Raw genomic sequence first — 14,099 nt, 5'->3', positions numbered from 1 at the left:
AGCAGAGAGGAGCAAAATGCCACAATGCCACCCAAAGCAGCAAACCCAGAGCCGAAACAGCAGCCAGACCCCAGGCACCACCCCTCTGACCCTGCTGCACGGCAGCCCGGGGCTCCAGCTGCCACTCAGACCCTGTCTGCAACCACTCACAAGGCGCTCACTAGCACCTGCGCTGGGCTCTCCCCAGCAGAACGTCAGCCTTCTGCCATCACTGCCTCATCCCAGGGCAGAGAAAGGAAGAGAAATGTAACCTTCCGCCAGCACCACTGTCCCACACACACACACTCCCCTCAAACACAAAGAACTCTTCACAGGAACCATGTGAAAGGGTTGGTGTCAGCACTTGCTTTGGGAGCAACACACAGAGGGTCAAAGCTCTAATATTAGAGCAAAGATGATGACAGGGAAGAAGGGAAGGAACCAGAAAAGAACCGTATAAATAGCAGCATTGTCCTTACTCAGTTTCACAGGCCATCAGATGTCAAATATGATCTTTCACTCAAGAGCTGAAGCCTCTAATTGATTCTCGTCTGACAATTTCTTATCCAGCAGTTGTTGTCCCTCCAAACAAGCTGAGTAAATATGCTTTGCTCTACCATTAAAGCTGGCAACGAACCATTGGATTGCAACAAAACCTGTGTAAACAGCATCATTCCTCCTGGGCCAGATCTCCTCCTGTTCCCTTGACCTCCTCCCTCTGCTGCACTTTAATGCTCCGCCAACCCTGGTCTTGGCAAGGGGTAAAGACCTACATGGTAGGGACCACCAGGGGCCCCCTGCACAGGTCCCCTTGGTTTTGGGAAGAGAAGTTGCACTCTCTGAAGGGTTTGGGCTCCCAAAGCACCTTTGCACACCTCAAGTAAAACCTGCTGCAGCCCAGTACATTCATTTAGTAAGCAGAGACATCCAATCTACAGCCTACAACCAAGCGTCCTTACAGGTGGCAAAACCTAGTCTGAGTAGAGAAAGTTTAGCCTGGCAGTGCCCACAGACACATCTTACAGTTGGGCAGAGTTCAAGGAAGACTGTGCAAGTTCTTGCCCTGGGCACATTTGTCCTGACCTTTGGGGTGTCCCCTACCAGACTTCAGTATCCCACACAGACCATCAGCAATGCCTTGCTTTTCTGCTGTTCTGCCCCGACCTTCTCCAAAAAGGCTGTTTAGGGAGAGCACAGGAGCCTGGACACCCCATGGTCCGTTCCCTCGGACTCTCCCACATCCACAACTATGAGATGAGGTATGTCAGTGGCTATAGCCCAGATGAGTCCTTTCTGCATCCATCTATAGACCTGCTGGCCAAGAATCTGCCCAGTGCCTTTCAAACAAGCCATCTGCCTCCACAACCTACTGAAGCACCAAGCTCCAGACATTCGCTACCTGCTCAGTGAAGCAGTGCGTTCCTTCATCTTCTTTCAATTAAATACCCACTAGCTGCACTGCCACCTTCTAGTTTTAGTGTTGAGAGATGAACTGAGCAACAGCTGCACCTTCATTTGACTCACCACCTTCATGATTTTGTAAGCCTAGATCAGGTCACAGTTCATTCCTGTTTTCAGACTGCTGATGGAGCCCCCAAACCAGTCCTTAGGTCCCCCGACCACTGACTTCTCCATCCTTAACAGTCCAAAGGTAACCATGCAGCCTACCCTTTGTCTTCTATCACACAACCCCCTACACAATACCTAAAAGACTCTTCCTCCGGTGCCGGAGCACCAACAGTAAGAAACAGTAGAGCTGAAGCCCGCAGGGGCACCAAGCACATGGGACCAAGGGTGCTAGTCTCCCAAGAGCACTGCACCACCAGCAGGTGTAGGCATCTCTCCAGATGCATCCCACCACCCAGCCAGCACCTGGACCCATCAGCACACACCAGGCTCCATGGGAGAGCCGGCTGTGGAGCTCAAGGGAGTGATGTACACGCATGTACCTCCCATGTGTCCAGCTGCTGGCCAGATCAGGCTCGAAGACTCTCAATTCTTCTGTGCAAAGAGCGCAGCGTCCTTCGGTGCAAAGCTCCCAGCTCACAGTTCTGGTGACCAACAGCACAACCACAGTTCAGGCAAACAGCCATTACCCATCTTAACATGAGATCAGGGCGGCAAACAAAAACAAACACTTCTGCCACAGATTGCGCTGGAGTATCGCTGTGGCACCGGCTTCACCAGAAGGCTTTGCTTAAACACTCTGTGATCCCAGTGTAAGCTATGTCTTTGCCTCTCAGCATTTGCAAAGCCCCAAAGCACTCAGCTTGGAAGAATTCCAAAGGAAAAAAAAAAAAAAATCTACACTTTTCAAAGAGGATTGTTGAGAGCTAGTGAGACCTTGCAGTTTTACAAAGGTCCCACTCAAAGCATATATTGCTTTTCAAACACAGACGAGAACAAATGCTGAAATGGCAGTCTTGTATTGATTTCAGCACGATGATCAGAACCCTCCAGTGAGGGGGAGGAAGCATGTGAGGGTGAGGATATAAATATAGTATAGATATTTGCTATAAGGACCAAAGGCACTAGATTAATATATGCCTGTTGATGGACATGTCTGAAAACATACTGAGGAAGTGCAAGTATAGACTTCTACCTGAACCCTATTTTAGGTAACTTCATAAATGCTGACTTTAGTGCTGACATTTTAAATTTCCCTAAACAGAGCTGAAATCACACGTTCATCACATGACCCCAGAGGCCACGGAAGTGGCACAGAGGAGCCCCAGCATGAGCCCGCTGGGTAGGGATGGCTCTAACCAAACAGGATGAACGGGAACCTTGGAGACACATACAGAGGATCTGTTTTCTTCCCAAATTCATTGGCAATGCTGACATAACCCTGCCCAGTGCGCCCCCAGATGGTGCCAGACCCATAACCTCAGCAAAGCCTCGTGAGGCAGGGCCACAGCCACCACTCTGAAGGTGGCCACCAGGGCCACTCTGCAGGGATGACACCCAGTCCCCAGCTTTGGAGGACCACAGTTCTTTGTCACTTGGAAACGTTGTCATCATTTCAAGGGAAATAGAGGCATAATATAATTACATATTTCTGATATCTCTGTTTTCAACTGAATTTCCAAGCCCTCCCAGAAAACATTTCTTGGGAACATTTCTGTAAGCATAGCTTAGCTGGAAAACCTTGTTACACTTGGGCTCTTGACTCAGAGGTTATGGCAAATCCATCTGGCATCGCTTACAGTGAACTGGGAATAAGTGACAGCTCAGGGCTCAGCTGAGAGCTCAAACAAGCAGCTCAAACAGGAGAAGGGAAGGGAAAGTGAGAACATCCTCAGATACACTCAGCTGATCACAGACTACTGGTTTAGCACATCCTGAGCTCATCCATGTACACACATGGCACGTACTCCCACTCTAATCACAAAACCCACCTAAGTCTACGGCAAGACATCCTCCACACACACACACGCAACTTTGCTGTCACTGGATTTGTCCCCAGGTAATCCCTCTGATTATGCCAAGCCAAGTTACTCACACTTAAGCCCTTTTCCTAGGATCAGACCTGTTGCAGTTGTCACTTCTGCAGGAAGATTTCTAGTTGTGCTTGACTTTAACATCCCAATAAAAAGGAGAGTTTATGATCCTTTAAAGCTGTAATCTTCCCTGCACTGGGCATGAAGGATACACTTCATGATTGTGATGTCCTTAAACTGTACAATTCCCTGCTTTTAAGTGTCTGGCATTTACAAATGATGCAGCATGCAACTGCACCACACACCACCATCCCTCAGCAACCCTCACAGCTTGTCTCAGCTGTTGGAAATTTCCCATCTCACCCCATCTGCTTGGTGTAGATGCACAGAAAAATTTCTTCCAAGTTTCAAAGGAGTGGAATAGAAAGACTACTGAATTCACAGCAGCAGACACGTCAGTCAATGAACAGTGGCTGAAACACAACATCCTTGGGTTTCAACTTGTGGTGCTCCAAGCGGGGAGGTGGAAGCAGTGCCCTCATATCCACCACGTACCAGCGTCTCACCCTCCCCTCCAGCCAGACTGCTGTCAGGCATGGGGCTTTCTCTAATGCTCTCCATGACTGAGAAGAAAACTTGGCTTCCAAATACCTTACACCATCCCCACCCTTAAGAAAGGCATACTCCTCCACCTTGTCACCTCTTTACACTGAGAGCATGCTTAACTCCTCAGTATTTCTATATACTATTTCTGTATACACTCCTATGAGGTGTCCTGTCCCAAGGGATGGTCCAGAAGGACAGAAATCCCTGCACCAGGTCCCAAAGCACGTGGCCAGGCTGCCGGGATTTTACTAGACTCTCCACATGGCTGCAGTATCAGCCCCTGGACAAGGCATTTAGAGCCCGACGCATGCATCCGCCTGCATCATGGGCGGATACCAGCATCACGCAAACTCCAGGACAGTCACAAGCATGGAGCATAGGACTGGCAGAGGTGACAAAGCCCTTCAATTCCCTGGCTGTGAAAGGCCATCCTTGTCTCTCTGCCAAGTAGCTCAAGATCTGAACCTGAAAAGCAGAGCAAGAAAGGACCACACGAAACCTCAAGTTTCACAGAGCTTTTTTCTCACGGAACTGCAAATATTTGTAGCATTTTATCCAATATGCCTGCGCATTTGCCCAATGCCTAAAGATAGATGAATAGGTCATGTACACTTAAGATATAAAGATTTCATGAGACTTACGGCTAAAACACCAGTGAGGCACTATTGCCACGCTGAAACAATACAGCACCAGCAGACGCACAGGGACCCAGACTGCTGGTGCCACAGCAGGCTCCTGTGTCCATTTGGTCACCGTCCCCTTGCCAGCCCCAGGGACAGATGTTCAGATCACATGCACCAGTTTGTCTATGTCAATGACCACTGTCCCTGCAGCCCAGCAGAAGCCACCCCAGAGGACCAAGCCAGCACGGGCAAGGCAATCGCTGGAGGTGAGTGCTAGTACTTTCAGGAGGTGAGGTTTGCAGCAAGCACCTCTGGAGCCTCCTCCACAGCTTCGCCAAATGCCAGACCATGCGGTGTTCCCAAGCTCTTTGTACTGAATGGTGACACAATGGGTTGTGACCCTCATGTCAAGTTTGTACAGCAGCACACCCAGAGCCGGGTCTGTTATCTCCACACACGCAGACAATCCATCACCAACAACAAAATCTACGCCCTCTACGTGCTCTTTTTCTCCAAGAAATGCTCCTGACCGATCCCAGTAGCTCAGTTACAGAGCTCTAGCTCCCTCTCCCCTACAGCCTGTTTTCAATTATGTGTTGAAAGGGCAAGTAATGCAGAAACAAATCTGCACTAAAGGTCATGTAGCTTTCCCCACCCCGTAAGGCTGAAGGAAAGCCCCTCCAGCCTGCTGGAGAGGGCTCAGCACAGCAGAGTCCCTTCTCCAGGCCCAGCCACCTTGTCCTCCCGCACCAACAGCCAGCCACCTCAGCCCCAAAACAGGCAGGCGAGGACAGTGCCAGCTGAGCCATGGCCAGGAGCCACGTGCCACCACCCCATGGGATAGCCCACCCTGGGAGATGGCCATCACTCCAAAGCATGACCATCACAGAGTTTCAAACTGCCTTTCTGTTCTCCTGCACACGCTGGGGCCCCCAAAACTGCCCACCAGCACCAGGATCGGGTAACGTGCCCAATCCACCTAGGGTACTCTGCTGAAGAAGAAACTGCCATGGCAGCCCCTTTTCAGCACCTCTTCCCTGCTCCTGCAAGATCTCCCCTGTGCTCTCCCCTGCCACATGGGCAGCAGCTATGACTGCCAATTCATAGACATTAACTGACCACAAAAATAAAGAGCAAGACCGCTGCTAGGAACTGCTGCCCACCCTTCTACTTCCTCCTCTAGATCCCACTCACTTGGTTTGAGAAAATAACAAGCTCACCCTTAAGGCCTGCTCTTCCCCCCCAATAAACTTGTTCTTCCCAGATAGAAACCCACAACCCCAGGCAACCCAACTGCCAGATACGTGCAGAAAACAGAGCAACCTCAAGCCAAAGTAAACAGCAGCAGCAAGCAAAACAGCACAGGACACATCTTCAAAGTTGAAAGCTTGAGCACAGGGACACCGATACACTGACTTTTGGGACAAGCAATTTTCTCCCCAAGCTGGAGATGCCACAGGTGGCATTCAGGGACCAGCCCTGAGGAGCTGCAAACCAGAGCAGGCACATAGAAGGGCTCAAGTGAGGAACAGAAAAGCCAGACCTCCTCCTGCTCCTCCAGAAACACCAGTCAGCTGGACGGTGACCATGGTGAAGCCCCAGCCAGTCCCTACACTGCAAGATAAGGAGCTGGGAACAGTGCAACCAAAGCTTCCCACCAGAGGCAGAGCAGGGGACTGCCAGGAGCAGGACCACGGACACGGACTCAGGAGAGCAGGCTTGGATCTGGATCCAGAGACACCCATGGGTCCCCACAGCTTGGGAGCATACAGGGAAAGGAAACTGGGGGGGGGGGGGGGGGGGGCAGACAACACAACAGTCTTTCTCAGAAAATTTGGCTTCAGCTGAAGCCAGCCTCACAAGGTCAACACTCTGGCAGGGACTAGGAAACTTCTGAGGTGATGTCTGCTATTTTAATTTTAAAACATTGCTGGAATGGCTCAAATGGCTAGACCAACACTATCCCCAGCAGAAGGGTGAGTTAGCATGCTGCACCCCAAATCAGTCCTAAACCAGACCCTCACTCCCCTGACTTTGGCACCCAAGTGGCAGGGGCTCGCTGTGAGTGGAAATGTGCATTTCCCTACGAAGGTCACACTAGATTTTCCCCAAGGAGTTGCAGTTCTCTCTGGCTTGCTAAACCAAACAGGAGCATGACCTGCTTGTGCTCACCTGGGTACTGCAACAGGGAAAGTTACACAGTAAAAGATGACTGTGCAGAAAAGATGAAGCTATGTTCAAAACACACAACTGCAAGCCCAAATCACCACCTCCAAAAACAAGGAAAAAGCCACAAGATGGGTTTTACCCCCAGAACTCATGCCAAGATGATATAACACAGTGTCTTCCTCTAAACCTCTGGAGCCTGCTGCAGCCCTCCCCTTGGAGGGGGCACCACCAGTGGCAGAGACAGTCCCACAGTGCACACCCGCACCATGGACACAAGACAAGCTTTACCACAGTTGTGGTTCAGGGTCTATTTAGCACTTTTTAATCATATTATGTATTTTTGTCCAATTCATTTCACTACAAAGGGAGAAGAGTTGAAAAGATATACTCAGGCTGCAGAAGCAGGAGTGGTTAAAAAAAGAAAAGATCAAAGGTCTGTCATTTACAATTAATTAATTCAAACCTGAACTATTAACATAAATTAAAAATTCAAACCACATACAAGGCTACATTTCTTTCCAAGTAATTTTCAAGAACCTCTAGTGCTGCAAGATAAGTTAATCACACATTCCATTAATTTGCAGCATGCACAGTGAAGGTTAACCTCCAATTAATTAGAACTAATTTTAATTTTGCAGGAATAGGGCAAGCACACTTTCTAAGAAATCCTCTTGACATTATACCTCACAGGGAGGGAACAGTAGCTCTTTATGCTGCCTCTTCCCCTCTCCCTACACACACATCATCCCCCTGCAGCCCCTCTCGCAGTCTCAGCTGGAAGAGCAGAGGCATTTCACAGGGGACCGCAGCCACCAAGGAAGCGGTGGCAATAGAAAGAAGAAAGCGTACAATTTCACTTCTGCAGCATTCCTGCTAAGGGGAATGGAGATGCACACGGACACCAAACAAACGCCAGAGCCACCGGAGGAAGGGTCAAAGAGAGGTGATTGATCAGACACACATTGCACCCTGGTTTGACTGCAAAGTAATGCAGGAAAACCAGTGCTGAACAGTGCTGGAGTTGTGCCACATGTGCAAGATATGACAGCTAGAGAGGAGGCGACATGGAAGGACCAGCCTTGGGACAGCCCTTCCCAAGCAGCCTGCTGAGTGGAGTGAAATCTCACTGCCCTCCTCCCTCCCACCCGACGAGGCTTCGAGCCAAACCTGCATCCGCTGGAGCTCCCACAACTCTGAAGGTGGCCAGGTCCGGTCGCAGCGTGACTCCTCAGCTATTTACACACACATCCTTCCAGACCAGCCATCTACCCTTTCAGCAGCTCGATGCTACTAGAGCACACTGCTGCCTGGTCCCTGTTAAATCCCCACCACACGAGCTTCACTGCCAAGTCCTCACCCACTAAACCAGCCCCAGGTGGGAGCTGAGGACCTGAGTCAGAGCCTGGGAAGGCTCCTGGCACCTTCGTGCGCCGCCAGCTTTGCCACCAGGTGTGCTCGAGCCTTCCCCCACGTCCTGCCTTCAGCTCTGCCTCTTCCCCAGCCTGGCCCAGCATCCAAAACAGTTTCATGCATACTTTTGTTTTAACCTATGCAAAAAAAAAAAAAAAAAATGCTGCAGGGAGGCCTCCAGCTCAATTATCCCAAATTGATGCAAACCATAATTCAAAGCAAGTTAAAGACTACCACCCTAAAATTTTTTAAATTTGCCTAAACAAGTTTAAAGACTCCAATCCCTGTGCCGTTCAGGGCTTCTCTGCAAGTGGAAGGCTTTGCCACAGGGTCACAGGGGGCTGCAAATCCACTGTCCTGAGCCAATGCCACCCCCTGAAGCCCCCCAGTCCAGCAAAGCAAGCATCCCCAGGAGCCGCAGGGGCACCCATGCCTGCCTTTCCCAGGGACTAATGCCAGCCCCACTGCACCTGCCTGAAACCATGCCCAAACCATCAGCTCAGCCTGCATTCACAGGGCACAGCTGAGGGTTCACTCACACACAGTGGAGGGTAAGGGCCAGCTCTCGGAGACACAGAGATCCCTCTCTGGTGACAGCTGTGTTAAACACTGACAGCCTCGTGTGCAGGACAGCTCAGCTGCCATGCAACGGGCTGCCAGCCCAGGGCCAGTGGCCTGCACACAGAAGATAGACATGCCCATTCACTTTCTTACTACCTTTAATCTAAAATTCTCATCCCAACCCCGCCAGCACCGTTAATGACACCTCCTGCCACCACCAAGCCAAGTAAACTGGTGACTTCATCGCAGCTTCCTTCACCTAAATTGTCTTGGGAGACCCCACTGCTGCTTTCCAGCGGGCGCAGCATCCTCCAAGCACAGCTGCACGGCCCCCACTTCCTTCCTCTCCGCAGACCTCTGGTTTGCATCCACCGCTCCAAGCCCAGCACGGTTTTAACCTCAACCTCTCCTCCACCAATACTGACTCCACAGCAATGCCCGTGCGTTTTGGGACAAGCAAAACCAGTAAGTGACTGGTACCCCTCCCTGGGGTCCTCCTTTCTAGTGCTTCCACACACAGGAAGAAGCTTCCAGGGGCTCTTCAGGGTCAGTGGGACTGATCAAGACCAGAGCTGAGCAGTCCTGGCAAGAACAGGCAGGGCAGGAGCCATCACCATCCCAGGCTCAGGCCCAGGGATGGGCAGCAGCATCATCGCCACTCTCTGCTCCAGGATCAGAAACTTCCCAGAGCATCAGGCAAAGGCACATTTGCACGCAAGCCGCCCTGACCGCAGCACCCAACAAGCATGGGACAGCATCAGCACACCAGGGTAGCAAACCACAGCCAGCCAGGAAGGGAAAACACCTGCAACATCCACAAAAACCCTGGAATATTTTGGAAAGAGATACTCTGAATCCTTCCATTATATTTTTCTGTGAGGCATAGCAAAAAGGTGCTTGAAATAATCTTATTTCAAGCTTTTTGAAGGACCAGATTGCCTGGTCTGCTCCAGCAGAAGTTTCTAGGCAGAGAGACACTCCCCAGTGCCATCCCAAGCAAGCAGACTGGTAGCACATTCCTGCAGCTTCCACTGACCCTGGCCAGGGCTCAGCAAGGACAATTAAAGCAAATATATTTTGAACAAAATCAGCCCTTCACTTTCAGGCTCATCTGGTAGCTTTTACCAGGCCTGCTTTCCCAGCCCAGAGCTAATCCGTCAATGAAAGCATCACCATTGACTTTGAGGCACTTTGGCTCAGCGCATGAATTTTAACATACACCTGCCCTCTTGCACAGGCCAGCACTGCAGGCTAAAATTGTTCTTCAGACCATGCTTTTATCCTCAAAACACTCCCCAAGTTTCAGCCACGCTGCTCTCTTAGAGCCAGCACATTTCACTCTCAAGAAGATGCATTCCCACATCTACCCATTGCTTAATATTGCTTTGCTGCTGTTGGTTTGGGAGCCGTACACACAGGTACACAGGGAGGCTGCATCGTGGCGACCGACAGGCAGGGCTGAGCATGCCGAGAGCGGGTAGTCTGCAGGAACAGCGAGGTTATCGATGTGCACTTGGGATGCTCCTTAAGAATGGAAGAGCGACAGTTTCAGTCAACCCAATACAAGATGGCCCACAGACCACAGCATCATGCACAGTGTTCGTTGCCTTTTTTTTTTTTAATTTTTAGGTTTTATAAGCTTTAACAGCTCTATTTTCCCCTTAATTGGTGCAATTGTTTTTAAACCTGCTCCTGGAGCCACGTTGCTATGGTTACCCCACACAAGCCTCAGCAAGTGAGGTGTATTTTTAGAATTGCCAAAATACACGTCCCTAATAGAGCTTTTCTGTACAGAGCTCTCCTTGTTCTGTGACACAGGAATTAAGGGCATTCAATGGAATTAAAACGTGGGAAATTCAAAACCGATTAAAGGAGAGGCCCATGGTACAGTCGGAGCAGGGCTCGAGCCCCCATGGTCCAGGATGCTGCAGGGGGACATGGCTTCCCTCTACTGCCTGGAGGCAGGTCCAGGGCACAGCTGAGGCTACGGGCTCACCAGGACCACAGGACATGGTGGGACAGCTGAGATGACCAAGTGCTGCGATGGATAGACACGGGCTCTGTGAGACAGTGAGGAGAAAGAGTTGCTTGGAGTGCATGGGGCCGTGCCTTAGGACGGCCAATGAGCCAGTTGAGAGCTTAGGCTCAGGGTTGGAGGACAGATCAACATAGGTGACATTGTGGCGGCTGTCTGCAACAGACCATCTGATCAGGACAAAGTAGTTGAGACCTTCATACAACTGGAAAAAGCCTCGTGTTTGCAGATCCCAGTCCTCACAGGGGACTTGAACAACCCCAATATCTGCTGGAGGAACACCACAGCAGGGCTCAAACAAGCCACATAATTTCTGAAGAGCACTGAAGACAGCTTCCTGACACAGGAGAGCAAGGGGCCAACGACAGGACACACTCTGCTGGGCCTAGTACTTACAAACAAGGAAGAACTGGTCAGGGATGTGAAGGTCGTGAGCAGCCTTGCCTGCAGTGGCCATACAATGGTGGAGTTCAGGATCAGTCTCAAGGGGTGAACAGGACAACTAGCCTGCAGACCACAGCCCTGGACCCCAGGAGAACAGGCACTGGCCTGTTCAGGGATCTGCTTGAAGGAATCCCATGGGACAGAGTCTTGGGGAGAAGAGCAGTGCAGGATACCCAGATGATTGTCATGAATCATGTCCTCCAAGCTCAAGAACGATCCATCTCCACTTCCTGGAAACAAAACAGTAGTGGCAGGGGGCCTGCACAGATGAGCAAGGAGCTCCTGACTGAACTCAGACATTAAAAGGAAGTACACAAAGTGTGGGAGCAAGGGCAGGGGACCCAGGAGGAATATCAAGTCACTGAGTGTGTCCCAGGGGGTTATGCTGCCATTCAGAAGAATCTTGACAGGCTGGAGAAATGGGCCAACAGGAATCTCACGAAGTTCACGAAGGAGAAACAGCAAGTCCTGCAGCTGCCCCTTCCCTGCACCCACACCAGTACTTCTGAGCCCAGGGACTAGACCACCAAAAATGCCACCTTACAACACCAGTACGCAGCTTTTTGTCTGTTCAGCTTCTTGAATTGATTCACCACAGGAGCAGAATCAGAGCAGAGGTATGGGAAGGAGCAGGAGGGCTACTACAGATGGCAGCTCAGCAATCACAGCCTCAGTCTGTTTGTCAGGAGCTTTCACAACAGAGAAGCAGCTGCAAAGGAGCACGTCCATGCAGCAGTCAAATCTCTGAAGCTGGATTTGCAACCTACAAACATGGCATCAGCTACACAAACTTGTATTCAAGTATTTGCCCCCACTGGTTCTTATTTAGGGAAGAGTCCATTAGATCATCACCTCCAACACCCCACGCAGGTCGTGGGGGAGCACTGATGGAACAGTAGACCCAGCAAGCCCCCTGTGTACTCCAGACAAATGATACTTCATTGTTTATGGCCAGTTAGACAGGCAATCCCTATGGTGCAGGGATCACAGCTCGCAAACCACCTCACTTCCAAGACACCTGGCACCCCTTCAAGAGAGAGACACTACCCAACAACAATTCCCTCAATTTCAGGGGAAAAAAAGTACATCTGAACAGAGCCAGAAGGAAATACTGGGAAGGAAACGGAAAGTATAGTAAGTATTAACAATATTTTAGCTGAAGTCAGCAAGTGAATTAAGGGGAGGGAAAGCTGAGGGCTCCAGCATGAACTCGTCCTTTTGCAGGAAGTCTCTCACAGAAAGGGACAACTTCAATATAAGCTGCTGAGCTGTGTGCACTCAAAGAGCCCGACCCAGGTTCCTGCAAGCACCCATCAAGGAGAAGGGCGAGCACAACAAAATGGAGGCCACAGTGCTGGCAGGAGCCATTCCCCGTGCTGACTCCATGGTGCTGCAGCTCTGCTATCCCTCCACCACACTCCCAGCTGCCAGGCAGACACTGGAGAAGAACCACTCACCTCCAGCACCTGTGGGATGGTCAAGTTCAGCCTGACTTTTGATCAGAATCTACACTCTGACTCAGTTTACAGGTACGGGTCTACTGAGAGAGACCAAGGGCACAGTAGGTCCTGCAGTCTCACAGCCCACCCTGTGTTCCCAAGCGAGGCACAGGAGAAGGTGCCTGCTGCTGCCCATCATCACAGCTCTTCTCTTGCTGTGCAGCAGCTGGATATGCAGAAGGCATGTGCACAACCATCACACCTGTAAGGAAAAGCATGGCCCACTGACAACAATTTTTCCTGAGCCAAGTCACTACCACAGCAGTGGCTCTCAGTACCCTGTCCTCTTAAGCTGCATCCAGCCTTGCCCATCCATCCTGGCCACGACAGGTTGCCTTTTCAAGAACACGCCACTGACATCAGAAAAAAATAAAACAAAGAAAAGATACTAGAGGTGCAAATACCTAGGAGGATATTTTCTGTTTTAGAGAGCAGATGTATTTGACAGCCCCTGGGGTCTTGGCAATTTACATAGACTAAAGAAAGGAGGAGTTTGGAGAGACACCTTGAGCATGCTGCATGTCAAATGGGATCGTAAAAATGAAGACAGCAGCAGAGTCCAAAGATGTTCCTGCTGCTAATGCTTCTCTGAACAGACAGCTCTTTACAGAGGAGCCATGCTACGGACCATGATCTTTCCTGGCTGAAGCCGGGTTCTGCCAGCACCACTCCAGGGGCACTGTGCATCTGGAAAGATGCCTTCCCCAAATAATCTGCACAATTCATTTCAGAGTCAGAGAAGTCTGCCAGCAGCTATAATCCTGCTGTCCCATCTCTTTCATAAGGACATGAGTAATTATTGAGCACTCTAGCTACTAAAACTGATTAGAGCAAAACAAACTAATTTTGTTACAAGGCAATGATCTGACCTCGTTAACGATATGAGTAACTCGCTAACAATATTTTTCTCTTACACAGTGATGTCTTTCATTAGCTCTCAAGCTGTTTTATAAAGGAGCTCAGTACATTCCTATAAACCCCTTTTGCATAGGAAGAAATCCAAGCCAACGTCCACATATGCAGAGCGCTGTTCCCTGGGAAGCAATCTGCATCCAATGCTGTAAGCGAGCACGGAGAAACACCACCCGGCCCAGCCAGAAACAATAGCCTGAGGTGCCGGTGTGCAGAGCAGCCTTCCCCCATGCCTCTTCAAAGCAGGCGCCGGGACAAGCAGGTACACCCCAGTCAAGGCAGATCTCTGCCAGACCTGCACAGCAGGATTCTTCCTCCTTAATCACACACCCACATCCCATCTCTTTTTGAATGAAGAGAACAATTTTGGACATCCAGACTCACTGTAAAGCCTCACAGCAGTTACAGATTTTGCTGTCCT

At 50.3% G+C, this 14,099-nt stretch overlaps 1 protein-coding gene across 2 annotated transcripts in view; it reads right to left on the bottom strand.

Annotated features, from left to right (window-relative positions):
- Nucleotides 1-14,099, bottom strand: part of LOC128134909 (ankyrin repeat and fibronectin type-III domain-containing protein 1-like) — a 257,182-nt gene that overhangs the window by 236,535 nt on the left and 6,548 nt on the right. The window lies entirely within an intron of this gene.

This window comes from Harpia harpyja, chromosome 21 (genome assembly GCF_026419915.1).
Source record: "Harpia harpyja isolate bHarHar1 chromosome 21, bHarHar1 primary haplotype, whole genome shotgun sequence".
NCBI classification, from domain to species: Eukaryota; Metazoa; Chordata; class Aves; order Accipitriformes; family Accipitridae; genus Harpia; species Harpia harpyja.
This window is presented reverse-complemented; position numbering and strand designations above follow the sequence as displayed.